Source organism: Crinia signifera, chromosome 12 (assembly GCF_055691185.1).
Source record: "Crinia signifera chromosome 12, ASM5569118v1, whole genome shotgun sequence".
Taxonomy (NCBI): Eukaryota; Metazoa; Chordata; class Amphibia; order Anura; family Myobatrachidae; genus Crinia; species Crinia signifera.
The window spans coordinates 9,634,609-9,656,786 of NC_139228.1; the positions used below are offsets into that span (position 1 = coordinate 9,634,609).

A 22,178-nucleotide genomic window follows, 5' to 3' on the forward strand; every position below is an offset into this window, starting at 1 on the left:
AATAAAGCCTCCCTTTATGGTCCGGGAATGTAATAAAAACCCTAATGGTCCGGACCACATGGGGGGGGGGGGGGGGGCTGTAATCTCCCCTTCCCCATGTTCCTGGTGAAAGCTATCACAGGCATCCCCCTGGACAAAATGGGTGCCGGACAGTTTCCCGACAGTCGGGATCCCGACAGTCAAAACCCCGACACTCAGTGTCCCGGCGGCCACCGGCTATTCTCCCTTGTGGGGGTCCACTACCCCCATAGAGGGAGAATAGAATAGGTGGCGAGCGCAGTGAGCCAGCAAGGGGCTTTGTTGCGCTCTCTATGCTGTCTGAGTCCGGCCAGTCGGGATCCCGACGTCGGACTAATGACTGTCGGGATCCTGACTGTCAGGACCATATATCACACCCGGAAAAAAACACCCCCAGACGGGACACTACCAGCTCAGGAATGCAGAGTTTGTTGTCCGGTCCGGCTTTCCAGGGTCTTGTCCGGGTCCGGTTTTTACTTAGTCCCGGTCAAAAGACCCCCCCCCCACACACACACACACACACACACACACACACAGGTGTACACGTGTACCTGCAGGTGGGCATGAGCTTACATAACACCGTAACACATGTAACCCGCTCCCCTCTCTCAGTCATATGGCGTCACATGTGTCCGATGCAAACAGGTCTGATATCACGGATATGTGTGCATGCGCTTTCGGAGCATGTGTAGAGAAATGTATTTATTTCCTTTGTACCGTGCTGCAGAATATGTGTGCACTATATAAATATAGCTGGTAATAATAATAATCTTATTTATTAACGTATAAGGCAAGTTACGCTACACACGCTACCATAACGCCCACTCTGCATATCTCCCACACCGTCCAATCCCACCAAGGTCTGCCGGCTCCTCCCATCACATGATTTCAAATCCATATTCATCCAATCGTTGTGGCAGCCATGGCGACCTTCGGTTCTGATCCGATGTGCACGGGACCGCGGATCGGAATCTCATACGATTTGACACTTTTCACGCCATTGACAAGAGGTCAACATGAGGTTTTTGTCCATGTCGACAACTGTTGACATGGACCTCCAATTAGTGAAGTGCGTACCCTTGCACACTTTACTGTTCCCAATGTCCACTTTGATGTTAAAGTTTGAAGGAAAAAAATGTGAAAAACTCATGTCCACCTTTTCATGTCTCAATTTTTCAGTTGGCCTTGTCCATGTCATAATTTTGGTGTTGACCTATTGACTGTCCTAGACACTAATGTATCAACCAGTGGGGAGGCAGGGAATACACAGTACAGTGCTATGTGCAATGCTCTTCTACCAGGCTAGGTGGCGCTGTGACATTTCTTTTGAAACTTTTGATACTATACGATACGATAGAATGCTGCTTAGTGAGTGACTCTGAATCACCCCTATTGTCCGAAAACCATTTAGCACTGAGAAGAATGGTGTAGCGGTGACTTATGGGTCAGAGCCTAATAATAATGTTATAACAAAAAGTACTTATCACTAAAATTAGGTGGGTTTAATATACGTCAGGGTTTCTGGTTGCCTGGAAACCCCCCCCCCCCCCTCTTGGCAAGTGCCTTAAATTATGACAACAATAGCACTGGTATATAATATGATCAAAAGAGCTGCCGCCACATCATACAGTGTAAGGGACAGAGCAGAGCTGCTGCACATGCCCAGTGTACCAGCTTCTTCTACCACATTTACTGTATGTGTGTATTTGAGCCCTCAAACATCACAATGGAACAGAGAGCAGCTGCCAGGAGGAAAAAACAGGAGTCCATACCTCCCAACTGTCACGATTCCGTCGGGACAGTCCCGATTTTCGGGTCCTGTCCCGACGTCCCACCCGCGGCAGGCATTGTCCCGCTGCGGGGGGGGTGGCAGTTGGGAGACCCCCCAATGTAGTAGAATAGACGCTGTGCGCATGCGCACAGCGTCTATTCTCGTATGCAAATGAGGTCGCGGCTAATTAGCATAAGCCGCGCCCTCATTTGCATATGCCACGCCCCCTTTTCGCCGCGCGAGTGTCCCTACTTCGTCACATGAAAAGTTGGGAGGTATGGGAGTCTTACCATGAAGTGGGAGATTGTGAGCTTATAAAGTGCAGTACTGGTTCTATTTTGATTGTGTATTTATAAATGATATATTTCAACATTTCCATCCTGACCATTATCTTATTTAAATGTTTAACACAGCCTATAGTATACTATCGACCATCTGTACTGTTAAATATTAAAACTGTATTTCATACAGTATCCAGTGTATAAATAGTACAATATTCAGGGCTGTTACCGCTCCTCCAGACTCCCATACTTACTCCAATGCGCATCAGAGTGGGAGGTTTTGGAATACATTTGGAAACCCCCCTCAAAAAATCCTGCGGTTGCCACTAATCCCTGCTTTAGTTTTGCTATTTGTCCATGCTCAAATTGTTGCAGGGGATGCTGGGATGTCAAACATGAGGGCCAAAAGTTCCTGATCACTGGTCTAGATTGAGAGTCGACAAACAACAAGTAAACTTAAGGAAAAGGTTGACATGGGGTTTTGTGTGTGTGTGTGTGTTTCCAGACTTTATTCATACTTTACCATCCTGGTGGACTCCAAATGGTAACTGTAAAACTGCCGAGTGCAGCTGTAGCGGAGATAGGAACCTTACTCGAAGGGGTCGCACTACACTAATTTGGAGTCAATGTGATGAACTACAAAATGACACAAAAAAAAAAACTCATGTTGCCTTTTTTCATACATCGACCTTTTGCCTATATCAACCTATTGCATGTCAACTGTTTTTGGTGTTGACATATTGACTGTCACTGTCGACCCTTAATTTATCATTATTAATTTTTGTGTTGTGCATTCGTCTTCCTATTTCATGTGTCACAGTATTTCCAGGCGCTATATATGACATCATCACTGGAACATCTCCTGCTATTATAAGTGCGGTTGATTAAACAAAGAGGAATAATAGTTATATTTTTGTTCGCAGCATCGGCTCAGGAATCTTCCCGACCGTGAGAGACTCAGACAGCGCAGATACGTGCCTTGTTTTCCTCCGTATCCAGAAATAGCCTGAGAACAATGCCCTCCCTTCCGAGGGAACTACTCGAAGGCCTGCATACAAAAACACGGCTCAGGTTTCCCAGAATTCACTGTGACCAAGTTAGAGGGACGCTCGTGTTCCGCTGTTGTCTGGGATTGGACCAGCGGCCAAAAACTTGGGTTGAGTCAGTCAAAGCTGACGTAGAAAAATGCTGAGTATCCAAACAAGTCATTTTCCAGGCTGTAGAGGTGAGAAATGCAGATGTGTGATGTATCACTGGTGCAATCTGGGTGTGATATTAGCGCCCAGAGTCGTAGAGCAGGATATGGTTATATCGGTGGATGTATCATTCTACACCCGCAGGGACAACATTCCATCCCAGAGATGAGTTCCGAGTGGATATGGGTGTTCATATATTGGGTGCAGTCTGCGTAGTCCCATGCCTGCTGCTGCAATTGTGGTGAAAATTGCTGCCAAAATGGCTGCCGCACATGCACAACACTGAATTTTTGTCTCCAGAACTTGGCAGGTGCCATGTTTCCAGAGACCTGCTCATGCGCAGTAAACTCTGGCATAATGTTTTCTGTTTCCCCCCTCCGTCTCCAGAAAGATTTATTGCTAAATGGGCTCCTAAACAGCAAAAGCTGCCGCTGCATTTTTCCCACAGCATCTATTCAATGCTGCTCTGCTAAGCTGCCAGTGACTTGGGGTTCTTACAACTGACCCCCACCACCCCAACACCACCACCGCTTTACACTGCTGCCTGCGGGTGCCCCCCCCCCCCAAAAAAAAAAAACCACATAACTATCCAGTGAAAATCGGTTAGGAGGTAAGCTATACTCTTCCTCAGCACGCCGCTAGCTGCACAGCTGAAATATTACTGAGAAAATGGCCATCACTATAGATGCTCCCGGGAATGCGGCATTGCTGCCATGTTCTCAGAGGCCTTTGTAGGACCTGTGCACAATGCCAGAGGAGGAAATCGCACAATCTGTACTGGTACAAAATGTAAGCGGGACACACACCAGCCCTCCCTGGCTGTGTATAGCATGGTTAGGAAAAGTCAAGTTTAGCTTTGTTTTGTCCATAAACTTTCCTAATAACAATCCAGCCTGTCATTATGGTCTGCTAATTACACGCTATCGATAGTCACTTTCCTCTCCAGTTCCGAGGCTTACTCTGCATTCTCCAGACCTGAGGTAACCAGTCACAAATATCTTGACTCCCTGCAGGTCGGCGCGTCGGGACATGTATGAGGAAGGATTCATCGCCTGACTCACACAGGACAGGCCCTGTATCTCCCAGACCGTGTTATGGGAATAGACAAGGGAAACTGCCATATAGAAGCGGAAACATATATCATCCAAACTAATGCCAATGCTGCTTATAATTAAACACAAATAATAGTTGGTATATGGCATCATGTCCGTCATATGGAGGCAGCCATTTTGTGTTTTGAAATAATATTTGTTTAGAACGTTTTCCCTAATTTCCATGGGAATCAGTCATATGGGGGCAGCCATTTTGTGTTGTGAAATAACATTTGTTAAGAACGTTTTCCCTCATTTCTCTGGAAGTCAGTCATATGGGGGCAGCCATTTTGTGTTATGAAATAACATTTGTTTAGAACGTTTTCCCTCATTTCTCTGGAAGTCAGTCATATGGAGGCATCCATTTTGTGTTGTGAAATAACATTTGTTTAGAACATTTTCCCTCATTTCTCTGGAAGTCAGTCATATGGAGGCAGACATTTTGTGATCTGAAACTGAAAGCCCAAATCGGCACTAGGTGCTGTACACATTTCTACATAAGCCATGTGGACTTTTTAGGGGAGCCCTTGAGCCTGGATGATGAATGAACCCTTCAAAATGGGGCATTGACGTTTATTATAGCTGAGGACATAATAAGCTGGGCACACACTAGATCAGAGGTGGGCAATAATCGTCCCTCTAGATGTTGTAGAACTACACTTCCCATCATGCCCTGCAACCATTTTAGCATAACTGTGACAGGGCATGCCGTTAACAATATAGTTCAGTGACGCCAACCTCTAACCGCTCCTAATATGCAGTTGTTGATGATTAAAGGCCCATACACACTGGGCATAATGATCCGCTCCCTCGTCTGTACGTGCAAAGATGGTGGACGAGGTTGTTAAAGACCTGCGTGAGCGTGCGTCGTTTGAGGCATACACACTGGATGAGATAATGAATGATATAGCTCAGTGTGTATGGCAATATTCAAATTAAGCTGCATGCACATAAGCCCTTGTGAATGACCCGTGGGTGGGCGCATCGTTAACGATATTGAACGTACACACTAGACGATTTTACAAACAATATCGCTCTGAAGGGCCAAAATGAGCAATATTGTTTAAAATATTGCTCAGTGTGTACCCAGCTTTATAAAGGTGGTAGTGACGGGGGGCTGATTGTCAGTCAGACAACGTCCTAATACGGACGGACCTGCGGATGTCTCCAAATGACAAATATGGCGTAGAAAGCAGTGGCAGTCTGCCCCTTGCATCGTGGATGGGTCACACTTTCCGCCAAATGGGTGGCAATAGGGTCATACAGTGCGATCCCACTGAACTGATCTGTCTCATGGGATTGTCATGAGGGAGCCAATGCCGTTACTAATGGTGATGGATGTGGATGTGGAATTGGCATGCAATGCGGCCTCCCACGTGAAGACAGCGCAGATAATCAGAATAGACAGGAGGATGCTCGCATTACATAAGGTAGTAGCAGGCCACCCCATATTTGCTGTGTCTTTATTGTACAAAAATAAAATGGAAGCATTATAAATGAAACACTGAGTGTGTGATTCCCTGAGTGAGTCCCTGTAATGAGCCATTGTATGACATGTGCAATTAGCAGTGACAGTCTCCCCTCTCTGTAGGAGCCCCCTCCTCCAGATTCCCAGCAGTGAGAGGCTTTGCCTGCATGCAGAACACTCCAGGCTGCTCTGCACCGTCTGCTTTGTCCACACTGAGTGCTGTGCAACCTTCTCCTGCCCTGAACAAACAGAGGATTGCAGAGCATTTCCTTATTCTCACAGGAACCACACCTCGCTGGGGAGCTGAACTCAACTGCAACTTTACCCCAGCGGCAGCGGCCAGAGCGGAGCAGCAGCGACTGGAGGGGGCTCTCTGCGTCAGCAGGTAAGAGTCGTGCGATTAAGGTGCGTTTTTGCAGCGCTGAGAAACTTTAGCTGCTGAAAAAAAGAAGAAAGAAGTGAGATTATGTAACTGTGGGGTCACAGGACAGCATTGTGGGGGGTTCTTAAGCTGGATCGGTGACTTCTGAGGGTATGGGACATTGCTGTGACCAGATGGATTGGGTCTAGGAACCCACCAGACCCCCTCTGCTCATAATGCAGATGTCCTCAGTGCATCACATCCTCCCACATGCCAGACTGTGACCTATATAATCTACAGAGGAGTTTATAACGCTCAGACCTCAGGCACATAGTATTAGTATTGTTTATTTTTATATGGCGCCACAAGGGCTCGGCAGCGCCTGACATCTACTTGTGGCTTCTGCTTCTTTGTACAGCGCTACACCCTATGTCAGCACTACAGCAGTACTGTATGGATTACTAGAACTCTAGATGGAGTTACAAAGTGCAATGGAATATTTTATGGATATATGGATATACCACTGACTATGTAATGGGGTTTAAATCCCACGGGGGACCGCTGCGCTGCTTCACGTTCTACATTTGGTTGCGGTGTTTGCGGACACATTGTGCGCTACATGTCTGAGATCCACTAACTGTAATACATAGGAACGTACATGTGACTGTGGCTAATAATTCCAGACGAGGGGGATCATATTATACCCACAAACCAGCACCCTCATTTCCATGACACTATTCTGGAGGTTCCACATATGACGGGTTCTGCGGGTCTGTGTGTGTGTGTGCAGTTGTGGCCCTGTTGTGGGCAGTTGTGGCCCTGTATGCAATGGGGGCTGATTGGCTGCTAATCTTGACAGATTTTCAGGGTATATTTACTAAAGTGCGGGTTTATAGAATTGGAGACATTGCCAATAACATCTGGCTTTGATCTTCTAGAACAGGCCTGGCCAGCCTTTGGCTGCTGTGAAACTACACGTCTCAGCATGCCCTGCCACAGGTTTGCTATTAGGGAGTGCTAAGGCTGTAGCAAGGCATGCTGGGACGTGTAGTTTTACACCAGCTGAAGAGCCACACGTTGGCCTGGCCTGTTCTAGAATGTGCTAGATAAATGATAAGTACAATCTGAGAATAAGAATCGTAAAATGGTAATGCAACAGCGAAATAGGATGTAGGAACCAGAACGGCGGAACTAGGAGGCAGTCGTGGTTATGCCGGTGCCGTGCAATCGTTGGGAGGCTGTGAAGTACCGTACTCCATAGGGCTGGATGTACCAGTCCGGAGTAATAGGTACAGCTGAGGAAAAGTAAAAGGTACGCAGAAGGAGGGAGGAGACACAAGTTGGCTTTCTGGCAGGGTATCAAATTCAGGTAGCACTGTGCGGTGAGGCTCTGGTTTCAGGTGCTGTGTCCCGCAGTCTAGAGAAAGTGAAATGTTAGTGCCTACAGCAGGCATGTCTAACCTGCGGCCCTCCGGCTGTTGTGAAACTACATATCCCAGAAGGCCTTGCCACAGTTTTGATATTAGGGCATGCTAAAACTATGGCAAGGCATGCTTGAATGTGTAGTTTCACAACAGCTGGAGTGCCGCAGGTTGGACATGCCTGGACTACAGCACCTGGTCCAGTGCGTCTCAGCTCGGTCGTCAAGACACCCTAACAGTCCAATCCAGGATACATCCAGATATCCATTATTCAGTACAGGTGGGTAAATCAAATCGATTATGGTACTAATTAAATAGTTTTGCTATTAGGAAATGCTAAAACTATGGCAAGGCATGCTGGGATGTGTAGTTTCACAACAGCTGGAGGGCCACAGTTTGGACATGACTGGCCTAGAAACAATATCGAAATTATAGATGTGACAAGTATATAAGACATACAGTCTCATACTTCTGTACCCCAGGAGCACGGAAGTTGGCACAGGGTGCAGGTTGAAGGTAATATTGTGCTAAAAGCGACTATAATTACATAATATTTGGCCATGCCACCTCCAATCTTCCTCACACTTTCAAACACCACTACACCAGCGGTAGGTACAGGCCGCTCCGGTTAGTGGGGTACATATGACAACTGTTCCAGAATTGGGGCAAAAATACCCTCAAATCAAGACAGCTACTCGTTAAATGGAACCTACAGTCCTCCCCTTCCTTCCCTTTAGATCCCAAATAAAGTGAAACTGTCCAAACTTGTCCCATTAAATTATGTTCCTCACGAGCTTCCGTGATGCAAAATAGTGACTGCACAGTGAAAAGGGGAACTCTCCTGGGAACCGGGACACAGGGAGAGCCCAGGATAGAGCTGGCATTGAGGGAAACACAAGCGTTTACTGTCCTCCACAAATATTCCTGGGGGTTGTGTTTCACTTATCCCGGCAAAAGTACACAGAGCCGGGTGTGAAATTAGTGTTATTTGTACACTCTCCCCAACATGTGTATGAAGTGAGGACAGCTTCCGCAGCTCCTCCGCCCCCTGTTCTACGCCTCCTGACATCCTCTGTCTCAGCTGTGACCGCACAAAAGTCCTACAGAGCCGCAGATCGTCTGCTGACGTCATCTAACTGTCAAACCAGCAGAATTGGGGCTTTGTCTGTTTGAAACAAAATCGAAAAAAATTCAATTTATACTGTAAGCCGGAGACGGGTGTTCTATGATGCTGAAATGTGTGGTAACCTATAGCAACCAAAATAGCAGCTGCAATCATAATAGTCTCCATGGCTTTACACCAAATTTCAACACAGCATTATGGAATCATGCCAAACTTGTTCATTTTGAAAGTACTTTTGGTGTTGTTAATGCTCATTAACTGTATTGCTTCATTGTGGTGGACGATAAGCGCAGTGCATGCTGGGAGAAAAGCTGGCGCTTCACCATTACAGGCACAAAATGCAGCTTCCTGCACTGACTGAAGCCTCGTAAACGGCTCCTTTTTCTTGTATAATATTTAAGAGATGAACCGCCTCTATTATGTCCTTGCAGAACAGTATACGCAGCCTTCACGCTTCTCACATAACCCAACTTGTTTTGTTGAAATGACAGGAAGCTATGTGCAATAGCTTTTATTCCTCCCGAGTCCCCCCCCCCCCCACGCCTCTCCCCTGCATTACACACACCCTGGTGTTGTAACCGGCTGGGTATAATGTAGAGGCCTGTGCATTTGAATTCTACTCGAGTACAGAATTAAATATATGTGCTACATCAGTGCCTTTGGGGCAGATGTACTAGGCCTTGACCATCGATGACTGGGCTGAATTCGGACTACTATGAGTATCAGCCCCTAACTGTCATTTATTTCAAACGGTAAGGAGCTGATTGGCTGGTACTTTATCTCTCTCCATTTTATCACTTCCAAGGCTTAGTTCATCTCCCTCATCTTTACTCGCTGTGCTATCTTGGCAGACTTTGGAGCACTACAACCAAAATCATAGTTGCAGAATGTAATACCAGTTTATTTAATCTGATAAATGACTATATAATATTTAGTTAAAATAACATTTGCTAATTAGTGTGTAGATCAGGCATGTCCAACGTTGGCCCTCCAGATGTTGTGAAACTACACATCCCAGCATGCTTTGACACAGTTTTGCTATTAGAGAATGCTAAAACTATTGCAAAGCATGCTGGGATGTGTAGTTTCAAAACATCTGGAGGGCCAACGTTGGACATGCCTGGTGTAGATGATTGGAATTGTGCTTGGCCTGCAGTAAAATAATTGTGTTGCTCAATATTGAGAAAAATAGAGACAAATCTTTACAACCTAGGGCAACATGTGCATTATAATAACCTCTTCACAATAATTGTATGAGAAATAATATGCCTGTGTTCTGTAGGCAGATACACCTCAGGTGTTGTGATGTGCTGGTCAACACGCTAGATTTGGGTGGGCTGGTCATCCGCAACTCCTATAGCATACCCAAAAATAGGTCAGACATGTCAGTAATGTCCAATTATAAGTCACCAATGGAAATATGACTACTAATGTACAATTTATAATCTTATTAAATAAAGGGTGATGCTTATCCTCACCTCTATGAGGGGGAATTCAAGTGTTTTGCACGCCAGTGTTCCCCCTTTCTGGCAGACACAACCGCTGGCACATGTAATAATATCTAGTAATACAAAATAACATGCAAGTATTGCAAGTTAAGCCTCTGGTTCAGAGGTGGACGCAAATTAATCCAATTGCGCCTGCGTCTTGGTATGCAGTGGTACAGTACTTCCGATATACCCCAATTCTGCAGCCGCTTGGATTTGTACAGAGTCTGAGACAGCCATCGGCGGCATTGCCAGTATTAGTAAACAGTACTTAACCACTAATAATACCCAATGCATTAGTAATTATTAAGTGGCATGTATAATACTCACAAATTTACAGATTTAGGCAGGATAGTCCATGGAGTGGGCAGCTTCGTGGAATTCAAGATGGCTGCCTGTTCTCCAGGCAGAAATGTGTTGCATTATCTGTAAATGCACCATCAGATTTTTCTTGTTGATATACAGTACAAGTAGGGACTAAAGCAGTCCATAGTGACTCCTCTATATCAAATTAGCACAGGGTACCATGCTTGTGGCTGCACATACCACAGTAGGAAAGGAGGTTCATAAAATGGCATCCCCGATCAGCAAGTATCACTAAATATATAGAAAAAATAAAGAGAAAACAATATGGCATCATCTTTACTAGTAGGCAAGGGGGGTAGAGGCAGCGCTTGGAGCTGTCGCTGCCTCTCTAAAGTGTGAACTGGGATTAACCCTTCTTTTATCCCGGGTTGGATTGTCCTTGTTTTGGACCTGGGATTTAGCAAAAAAGGCCCTTTCACACCACACAGTGACCCAGATCGACTCAGATTATTTGTGCAATGTGAAAGGGGTATTAATTAGTACTTCAGCTATTTTGATAAAAAAAAAAAATGGAATTATTAATGTGAGAGGTCACCAAGGGCCTTATTTTGGTTCATTCTTTCTGACAAAATCCTTCTTAGATGGACAAAACCATGTGCACTGCAGGGGGGGCAGATGTAACATGTGCAGAGAGAATTAGATTTGGGTGAGTTATTTTGTTTCTGTGCAGGGTGAATACTGACTGCTTTATTTTTACAGTGCAATATAGATCTCACTTTGAAGTAAAACCCCACCCAAATCTAATTCTCTCTGCACAAGTAACACCTGCCCCACCTGCAGTGCACATGGTTTTGCCCATCTAAGAAGGATTTTGTCAGAAAAAAATGAACCAAAATAATGCAGCCCACACACGCACCGATTCCAGCGTGCGTTGTGGGCTTAACTAGCACACACAGCATCGCATCGTATGCCTTGTGCATACGATGTGCATGCGATGCGATGCTGTGCTAGAAAAAGCTAGTACAAAAAGTATGTGCAGCACATACTTTTTGTACTGTACGATGAGGTGCCGCGGGAGCGCGCACCCCATCGTACAGCATCGCACCGCCGGCATCGGCGCGTGTGTGGGCTGCATAAGGCCCCAAGTGAGATCTAACTTCTGCGCATGGCTTTTATAGAGACCCAATGGATCTCCATTCGGGATACGGTCGTTTTATCGAATGACATTAGGTCGAATGTCATTTGGTCGACCCCACTAGGTCGAATGTGTAAAAAGGTCGACATGGGTTTATGTCGAACTTCCGACTATGTCGACTGGGGTTAGGTCGAATTGCTCTCTTTGGTTTTTTTTTTGGTGCCGACATGTGCCGACAGGCGGTGGTTCATGCCCTACCATCCACTAGGGCGTGGAGGAGGTTATTAAAGCTGTGGCGAGCCACCGTGCCCGAAGCATAGCGAGCGATGCGAGGGTCCGATTCACTATGTCAACAGTGTCCATGTCGACACTGTTGACATTTAGGCCAAAAAAAACCCAAAAAGAGCAATTCGACCTAACCCCAGTCGACCTAATGGCAGTCGACATAGTCGGAAGTTCGACATAAACCCATGTCGACCTTTTTACACATTCGACCTAGTGGGGTCGACCAAATGACATTCGACCTAATGTCATTCGATAAAACGAACCACATCCCTCCATTCACAGCAATTCCAATAAGACAGAGTACAATATTACCTTTTTTATTTTATTTTATTTTTTGTAGCATTTATTTAAAGGACATGAAGCTACATTTAAAATCACAGACTACAGGTGGAAAAATCCCATGTTTTGTCCTGGTAATGGGTGAAGGGGAGCGCGAGTGTTCCAGTTCTGTGTGTACAGCGGGTCTCTGTTCCTACATGCAATGCTGGTGCTTCAGGGTGAGGAGCATGGAGACAGGTCCGGGCAGGAAGACCTCGCGTTCATCATGACTCACGCCGTATTACATGAGCTTACAGAGGCGCTTTTCACGGCCTTCAGGCGTGGGCCATCGTCATGCTTTGGAGGCAGGTGGAGGCCAATGGTTGGTGGGTTTCTGTATAGCGTGTGCGCGGAAAGCAGACTCAGGGGTAATTTTACTTAAGCTTCTAAAAATGAAAATATGATGTTGCTATGGCCAATATCACCTTTTTATAGTTTTTACATTTGAGTAAATATACCCTTGATTGTGGAAGATTTTACGTTTATAGATCTTGTAGTGAAAACTGTGACACTCCTCTAAATTAGCATTCGGTATATCTCTGTCAGGATAAATTTGCCCCAGTTGGGCCTGTAATGTCTGGATCTTCAGTCTAGGTGGCCCTGGTGGGTCATAAATGTAAACGGGGCTCTGCATTGTAGTCACATGCCCATCCGCCACGTGGGTAGAATGTAGATTCCAGGCAAAATTTGCGTTAAAGAATATCTAAGTAATTGTGTCTTAAGAACAAATGCACAGAACAGTTCAGAAGTCTCTCATAACAGGTAATTTTTTTATTCTCCAGAATGATCTATGTACTAATATGCCGCTTAGTATAAGGTGCTGCGGGATCCATGCACAACTTTTACCTCACGCTTTTTGAGTTGAATGTGTCGGCAGCTGACAGTAATGACTCGTGATCACAGCGCTTGAGTGCTGATTTCAGGCAGTTGGTTTGCAAGGATTTTATTCGGTGACATCTGATATTAATTTTGTGTCAGATGGAAGGCGGGCCTGGTCGTACAAAATGAAGCCCATAAGATGATTGAGTCACAGGCCCGGCATCTCTGTGAGCGAGTCAGGAACACTCAGCCTGACATGCAGGAAGCGGTATGAAGAAATAGGCCGCGCCATGCTCCACAAAACAACTGTGGTTTGAGTCAGAAACAGGCTCTTGCTCTGGAAATAAGGACACATTGGTGCCTTTTTCCTCAGTAAATCCCTTTTATAGCCATCACCTGAAGCATAAACCATAAAGGGTTAAGGTGCATTGGGTATTCAACATGTGCCCCGCCAGCTGCTGTGGAACTACACATCCCAGCATTCTCTGCCACTTATGTTCTATTAAAGACGCATTGAAACTGTGGCATAGCATGTTGGGATACGTAGTCTGGTCGTGGTACTGTATTTTTATTTCTCTTCACGAGATTGCACACAGCAGCACATAGTATTTCAGCATGCACCGATCTTAAGGGAGGCAGTGACCTGCCCACACCTGTGATTGTATTGTCGAGTGCTTTCATTCTGTGAAGAAAACGGTGCTGGTATTCACATCGAGAAGTTTCACAGATTCGATCACAATTTGCAGTACTAATTATAAGAGATAAAAACGATAGCACCATCATGAAAAGAGCACTGGCGAGCTCTCGAAGAGAATGCATGCAGCAGCACAGAGTATATCAGGAGATGAGTGTTGCATTAGTGAGGACGGGGCTGCATGCAATAGGAGCAGTAGGGATGGCCATCGGTGGTCTGTCCAACGATGGTTACAATCGATGATTAACATTAACGACAACCATTCATGACACATCAAATATTTCAGTTGAATCATCGATGGTTTGCACCACTTGATGGCCACCGCCTTCAACTCACTTAAAAAAGGGGAGCAGGACTCAGCAGGCTGCTTGCTGGGGTGGGGGATATTTGGTTCCAATCAGCTGTCAATGACCGAGAACCATTGCTTCTCTCTGCATCCATATCAAGACCATCGCTCGTTAGCCATTGCAGTTTGGCAACTATCGATGGTCATCCCTAGGGAGCAATAACATGTAGAAGTAGAGAATTATATAGTGGGAGGACCAGATTCCCCAGCAGCACAGAGTATATCAGGAGATGAGCGATAGACACAATCTGGTTGCTATGGGCAACAGGACCTCTTTTCATTTGGGCCTGGGCTCTGCCAGGCCCATCTGTGTCATGAGGCCATGTACAATTTATTTTCCTCCACTTTCTGGTGTGAATCTCGTGGCACTTATCACGGCTTCAAAGAAACCCTGTGACACCTCGTCTTTGTCCCGCCTTCCGCGGGTTCCCGAGGCCTCGGCCCAGTCAGCGTCTTTTACAGCTTCTCACACATACATCATTGCAGAGATAAAGGATATCTATGTAGTATGTCAGATTATTCTCATACAATCTGAGATACTATCACTATTTGTTCCTGTTTCCCGTGCCGAGCTGTTGGCGTCTCCATGCTACTTTGTTATTTCAAGGTCATTTTCATATTATTATTATGTACAGAAACTGAGCTGCCTTATTATTATTATCCTGAGTGCAACAAATCCTTTAGTGACGTAAATTATGAACATAGTGTTGCAGAGGCTATAAGTGGTTAAGGTGGCCTAGCACAGAGAGAAGTGTTATGTACGCTCGTATGGGACGTTGCAACCGGACCGGGAACCCATTGTGACAAGCCCACACATCTTCATTTGAGTAAAAGCAATTATATTGTGTACAGCAGGCAACATCTAAGTAATTATGTGGAAGGTCTGTCCAGGGATGGAAAATCCATTGATATCACTTTTTGACCCCCCCCGTTCAGGCTCAAGTGTCGATACACCAAGTTCTAGCTACGGATACACATGCTCAGGGCACCACTACATGTAGAGCCATGTGTATTTTGCACAAAACAAAATGGTGTAAGCCCAGTTCCAAGTGAGGGCCTTCCGCTGTAATAGAGCGGCAAGGTTCTTGTGATTCGGGTTGTAGTGTTTAATGATGAACGTCACATGTCTGTAGATTATAGGGCGATATATCAAAGCTTTTATAGAGTGGAAGAGATGCCCATAGCAACCAATCAGCTTATATGGTTGCTATGGGCAACTTCTATCTCTGTCTACTCCTTTACTCTTCTGCATATTTGATCTTGCCCTGTATAAAAGCTAGTTCTTAAAAAGGTGCTCATCCCTTGTCATATGATGCGGGGACACGCGGACATCCCATACTGCAATGGGCACCAGCGGCAGGCCACTGCTTATAACCACAGCACAGTCTGCCAGAGCGTGATAAGGAACCATCACCGGCGGTCAGGAAAGGGTTACGCGTATATTTAGCACATTCTTCATTGTCGCTCTTTTTTTTTTTTTTCATTTGGGTTTTCCAGACAAATTTTGTTTATAAAGGGATGTCCTCTCTCCCAGTGGTGAATACAACTCGTAGGTTTTAGTTCATGAAATCTATGCTTATAGCGTTTCTGCGCGGTAGCCAGGACTGAGGAATTACCCGGTTCCTGAAGACACCATGTTTCTGAAGAGCGGAAATATTTGCTGTATTCTGTGGCCCCGGTTTGCCCCCCTGTGAGGACTCTAAGACCTTGGGGCACTAGGTGATAAGACTTGCATCTAACATGCCAAATCATTAAGACCATACTCAGAATCTACACCATTGCTAACTAACTATGCCTGTTGGTGACATTGTGGGACCACCTGGGGACATACAACCAATGAAGAGAGGAGATGTGCCTGTACCCAGTTCTACCATGGTTTCCTGATCGCTTGCATCTGGATCTGATGGAGCAGTAGTCACCTGACCAGAATGCTGGGACTGGTTGTTACATTCACCCTATATTGCATGAGTCCAGCGTGCTACATCTCTTGCACACGTCTGGTCTGTTACCTAGCCACTGCAATAAGGTTATGTGTGTTGCTTTGGAACCATTTTACCATCAGGTCACATAGTTCATTATATGTAACCTGATGGGAAACAGACGTACTATAAGCTGTGCGGACCTGTTTCCATGTGCAATGGGCTTTCATGCTCTGGATCATTAACAGATCTCAAAGGATCATTAATGAAGCACAAATGAACTCTGAGCCATTCCCAGGTATACCAGTGCTGACCATACCAGACTATCAGCTGTTCTCCCAGTCATTGTTTACCCTGCCTCTAATTATCTCTGCAGTAAGGGGAATGGCTGTTCCAGTACTGACCATTCCAGACTGAGTCATCCCACACATATCCCAGTGCTGACCATTCCAGACTATGAGCCGTCCCACAGATATCCCAGTGCTGACCATTCCAGACTATGAGTCATCCCACAGATATCCCAGTGCTGACCATTCTAGACTGAGTCATCCCACAGATATCCCAGTGCTGACCATTACAGACTATGAGCCGTCCCTGCAGATATCCCAGTGCTGACCATTGCAGACTATGAGTCATTCCACAGGTATCCCAGTGCTGACCATTACAGACTATGAGCCGTCCCCGCAGATATCCCAGTGCTGACCATTCTAGACTATGAGCCGTCCCAGCAGATATCCCAGTTCTGACCATTACAGACTATGAGCCGTCCCCGCAGATATCCCAGTGCTGACCATTCTAGACTATGAGCCGTCCCCGCAGATATCCCAGTGCTGACCATTCCAGGCTATGAGTCGTCCCACAGATATCCCAGTGCTGACCATTCTAGACTATGAGCCGTCCCAGCAGATATCCCAGTTCTGACCATTACAGACTATGAGCCGTCCCCGCAGATATCCCAGTGCTGACCATTCTAGACTATGAGCCGTCCCCGCAGATATCCCAGTGCTGACAATTCCAGGCTATGAGTCGTCCCACAGATATCCCAGTGCTGACCATTCTAGACTATGAGCCGACCCCGCAGATATCCCAGTGCTGACCATTCCAGGCTATGAGCCGTCCCCGCAGATATCCCAGTGCTGACCATTCTAGACTATGAGCCGTCCCCGCAGATATCCCAGTGCTGACCATTCTAGACTATGAGTCGTCCCACAGATATCCCAGTGCTGACCATTCCAGACTATGAGCTGTCCCAGCAGATATCCCAGTTCTGACCATTCTAGACTATAAACCGTCCCCGCAAATATCCCAGTGCTGACCATTCTAGACTATGAGCCGTCCCACAGATATCCCAGTGCTGACCATTCTAGACTATGAGCCGTCCCAGCAGATATCCCAGTGCTGACCATTCTAGACTATGAGCCGTCCCAGCAGATATCCCAGTGCTGACCATTCTAGACTATGAGCCGTCCCAGCAGATATCCCAGTTCTGACCATTCTAGACTATGAGCCGTCCCCGCAGATATCCCAGTGCTGACCATTCTAGACTATGAGCTGTCCCCGCAGATATCCCAGTGCTGACCATTCCAGACTATGAGCCATCCCCGCAGATATCCCAGTGCTGACCATTCTAGACTATGAGCCGTCCCCGCAGATATCCCAGTGCTGACCATTCTAGACTATGAGTCATCCCCGCAGGTATCCCAGTGCTGACCATTCCAGACTATGAGCCGTCCCACAGATATCCCAGTGCTGACCATTCTAGACTATGAGCCGTTCCACAGATATCCCAGTGCTGACCATTCCAGGCTATGAGCCATCCCCGCAGATATCCCAGTGCTGACCATTCCAGGTTATGAGCCGTCCCCGCAGATATCCCAGGGCTGACCATTCCAGACTATGCGCTGTCCCCGCAGATATCCCAGTGCTGACCATTCTAGACTATGAGTAATCCCACAGCTCCCAGTTCCGACCATTCTAGACTATGAGCCGTCCCCGCAGATATCCCAGTGCTGACCATTCCAGGCTATGAGCCGTCCCCGCAGATATCCCAGGGCTGACCATTCCAGACTATGAGCCGTCCCCGCAGATATCCCAGTTCTGACCATTCTAGACTATGAGCTGTCCCCGCAGATATCCCAGGGCTGACCATTCCAGACTATGAGCTGTCCCCGCAGATATCCCAGTGCTAACCATTCTAGACTATGAGCCGTCCCCGCAGATATCCCAATGTTGACCATTCTAGACTATGAGTCATCCCACAGATATCCCAGTGCTGACCATTCTAGACTATGAGCTGTCCCCGCAGATATTCCAGTTCTGACCATTCTAGACTATGAGCTGTCCCCGCAGATATCCCAGTGCTGACCATTCTAGACTTTGAGTCATCCCACAGGTATCCCAGTTCTGACCATTCCAGACTGAGAGTCATCCTAGCAGATATCCCAGTGCTGACCATTCCAGACTATGAGCCGTCCCCGCAGATATCCCAGTGCTGACCATTGCAGACTATGAGCTGTCCCCGCAAATATCCCAGTGCTGGACTTTCCTTATATATCAATATGTCAGTATATTTTATGCTTGTCCTGCTGCACAAGGTTAGTCTCCGGGTTTCCTAGGCCAGTTTGTTCCTGTTGCAAAGTTCCTCTTATGCTTATATAGACGGTGTAATGGTTAGCATTGGTTAGCTTGCGTGGGTTTCCTCCGGGTACTCCAGTTTCCTCCCACAAACCAAAAATATACTGGTAGGCTAATTGGCTTCCAACAAAATTAACCCTAGAATGTCTGTGTGTGCCTGTACATGTGGTAGGGAATATAGATTGTAAGCTCCACTGGGGCAGGGACTGATGTGAATGTTCAAATATTCTCTGTACAGCGCTGCGGAATATGTGTGCACTATATAAGAAACGGATAATAAAATAAAATAATGAATATTGACCTGGGTGAAATAAAAGTGCATTACACGTCCAGTGCACCTACAGGCCATGTTGGATTATGGTGGTTATTCTGATTCACTCAGAAAGGCACAATCACTCTCTAAAGGACAAAACCATATGCACTGCAGGTGGGGCTGATGTAACATGTGCAGAGAGAGTTAGATTTTGGGTGTTTTATTGTTTCTGTGCAGAATAAATACTGGCTGCTTGATTTGTACACTGCAATATAGATATCAGTTTGAAGTACACCCCCACCCCAATCTAACTCTCTCTGCACATGTTGCATCAGCCCCACCTGCAGTGCACATGGTTTTGTCCATTAGAGAGTGATTGTGCCTTTCCGAGTGAATCAGAATAACCCCCAATGTCCGCACGACACAATAAATTGGGGGAACTATTAGTGGTTCTCCCTACAAGACGAACTCCTCTTAATTCGGATCATCTGACTGCAGAGGGCGATAAGGGTTCTCGGACGCCCCCACCTATTTCCTGGTCCTCTCCATGTGACTTTGAAGAGGTCCTTTTGGCCTTGCTGTGAAACGAGGCTATTGTCGCCTGTGCATTGCAGAGCAGTCCGGGGAACCGTGGCTGCTGTTCAACAAACATGAATGCACAAAAGACACAATTGTGTACACCAGTATGTTCCCGCTTGGGTCCTACTTCTAAGGAAACGGGCAGGATGCCTTCCAAACGGAAAATCAGGTCATGTTTTTGATCAAAACAACATTTGCTCATCGCTGAAAATGAGGCATCTTGTGGCGCGCCTCTCCGTGGCTTATAGAAGACGCAGAACGTGGATGCATCCCACCACTAATTGTTATTGTTGGCAGAACTGAGGCATGGGCTACCCCCCTCCCAACACACACACATCTCCCCCCCCCCCCTACCCGTTCCACACACACACACACAGCCCAGGCAGCGCACTAATTGCTGCCAGGGCCACACTGCACTCTGGCCCTTATTCTGGTTCGCTCGCAAAGGCAAATCGCTCGCAAAGGCAAATTCCTTCTCAAACGGACAAAACCATGTGCATTGCAGGTGGGGCAGATGTAACATGTGCAGAGAGAGTTAGATTTGGGTGGGTTTTACTTCAAAGTGAGATCTATATTGCAGTGTAACAATAAAGCAGTCAGTATTTACCCTGCACAGAAACAAAATAACTCACCCAGATCTAATTCTATCTGCACCTGTTACATCTGCCCCACCTGCAGTGCACAAGTTTTTGTCCATTTGAGCAGGAATTTTTCTTTGTAAGTGAACCAGAATAAGGGCCTCTGTTACTGTGTAGCTTATCAGCTTTCCCACATTGATGACGAAGGATACAATGCAGCACCGAGGGGGGGCCACTGGACCGAATAGGGCCCTCTATAGTTCTTACCTAACCAACCCCGTTCCTGCCTCATAACACCCATTCTCTACTCCCGACACTGGCCACATGCACAAAGGTCGGAACGCACGAAAGGTGGACGTGGAAAAGTTAATACGTGAAAAATTTGACAGGAGTTCTTCGCGTTTTTCTGTGACGTTGTCGACACCTGAGCAAGTAGACCCCTAATTAGTGTTCCACATCCCCTCACGTGTTTTTTTTTTTTTACCTCAGCACACTTTATCGTTCCGATATCGAGTATGAAAGATTAAATTAAAAAAAATCCCTCCAAAAATCATGTCGACCGTGTCATGCGTCAACCATAGCCTGTTGTTTGTGGTGACCTCATGAGCACGTTGACAGTGATGTCGACTTATTGACCTTGCCATTGTCTATATGCGATCCAGAGACCCTTCATTTGGGTGTCTAGCTTTTAGTCTTTCTTCTCTCTGGAACTCACTTCCTCACACAGGTCCAGATTCTCTAAGCTTCAAAAGTGATGAAATAGAGAGTGATAAACAGCCAGCCAATCAGCTCCTGCCTGACATTTTTTAAACACAGTCTATGACATGGCAGGCAGGAGCTGATTGGCTGGCTGTTTATCACTGTCTGAGAGGTGTCCACTCTCTCTGGAATCCTTCAATAGCTGCCTCAAGACTTAATACATATTAGATGATATTTCTTTACATTTTGCTGATTCTGATGGGTCAGAAAATCGAAATATCATATAATGTACACGCACTGTCGCAGCGTCATCAGCGGCATCCTGCGCCGGCCCTGGAGACATCATTAGTCCCCACACCCCGTCGCTTGTCGCATATGCACTTACCGAGGATGATCTATTACAGGACTGAACATGTTAAACTCTGTGTTCTCTGTAATCAGCCCTTCCAGAGAAGTCTGCTGTGCTGTAAGAAAATACCCCTCCGCTCCTCCTGTGCCAGTTATAACTATTAGAAATAAGTTCCATCCTGATCGCTTCCTTAGACATGTGGGAATGTGTGACGACGGTTTGGCCAGGCGTGACGCACATGAATTAGACATTGGGGCTGCCTTGTGATTTGCTTTATAGTACATAAGAAGATGATAGACTTGAGTGGCTGTACAAGCGAGGAGGGGACTCTGGCTGTGTGACATTACATAATATCCAGGGCACGGCCTGATGTGACCGTGTAAGCGTGTACTCGCTGACAAGCCTCGTTGGTGATCACTGGACATTTAAAAATGCCAGATTAATAAGGAGCCAAGCCAGTGGTAAAAGTCACATTGACCCAAGGCTGAGAACGAGCACGTCTCTGAGCACCCTAGCCTTGCCCGTCACACGGGCGGGCAGCGGGTGCAGTGTACGGCACAGGAGGTGCAGCTGCACACGCAGGAAGTTCTCCTGAACACTACACCTGTGCAGGTAAGCTGCTGTACACACGTCACTCCCATCCAGAGCTGTGCATGTTCTCCTGGCACCAGCTCTGGCAGGATCCTATCCGAGCTGGCTCTCCATTAATTTACAGATTGTATTTTCTGCAGCACTAAGCACTTGTACTGCTTGTGATAAGCCTTAAAGGGGACACGACCAGGGAAATGTTCTGTTAAAGAACACGTGACTTTAGGGGTAGTTATATATTTAAATGGCAAAACACAAGCTTAACCTGGACGGGACAAAACCTCCAATAGACTTTCTTTATTATTGTCTCCAGTGAGGCGCAGTACACCTGAGCTATGACAGCCCTGTCACCTAAGTCGTTATTGAGACTGTCACTAAAGGTGCCCCTTATGGTGGCAGAAGCTGGGCCTAGGAGCTTGCCGCAATTTAATAAATGCCAGATGACTCATCTCCTAAGAC

At 46.4% G+C, this 22,178-nt stretch overlaps 1 protein-coding gene across 3 annotated transcripts in view; it reads left to right on the top strand.

Moving 5' to 3' along the window:
* Positions 1-5,952: 5,952 nt before the first annotated feature.
* Positions 5,953-22,178, top strand: part of CDC42SE1 (CDC42 small effector 1) — a 32,706-nt gene continuing 16,480 nt past the window's right edge. Inside the window, exon 1 of one of the 3 annotated variants that reach the window (XM_083167815.1) lies at positions 5,953-6,210. The gene's annotated coding sequence lies outside the window, so the exon portion shown is untranslated. Of the gene's footprint in view, positions 6,231-22,178 lie in introns of all 3 variants that reach the window. The other 2 variants (XM_083167814.1, XM_083167813.1) reach the window with 2 other exon arrangements.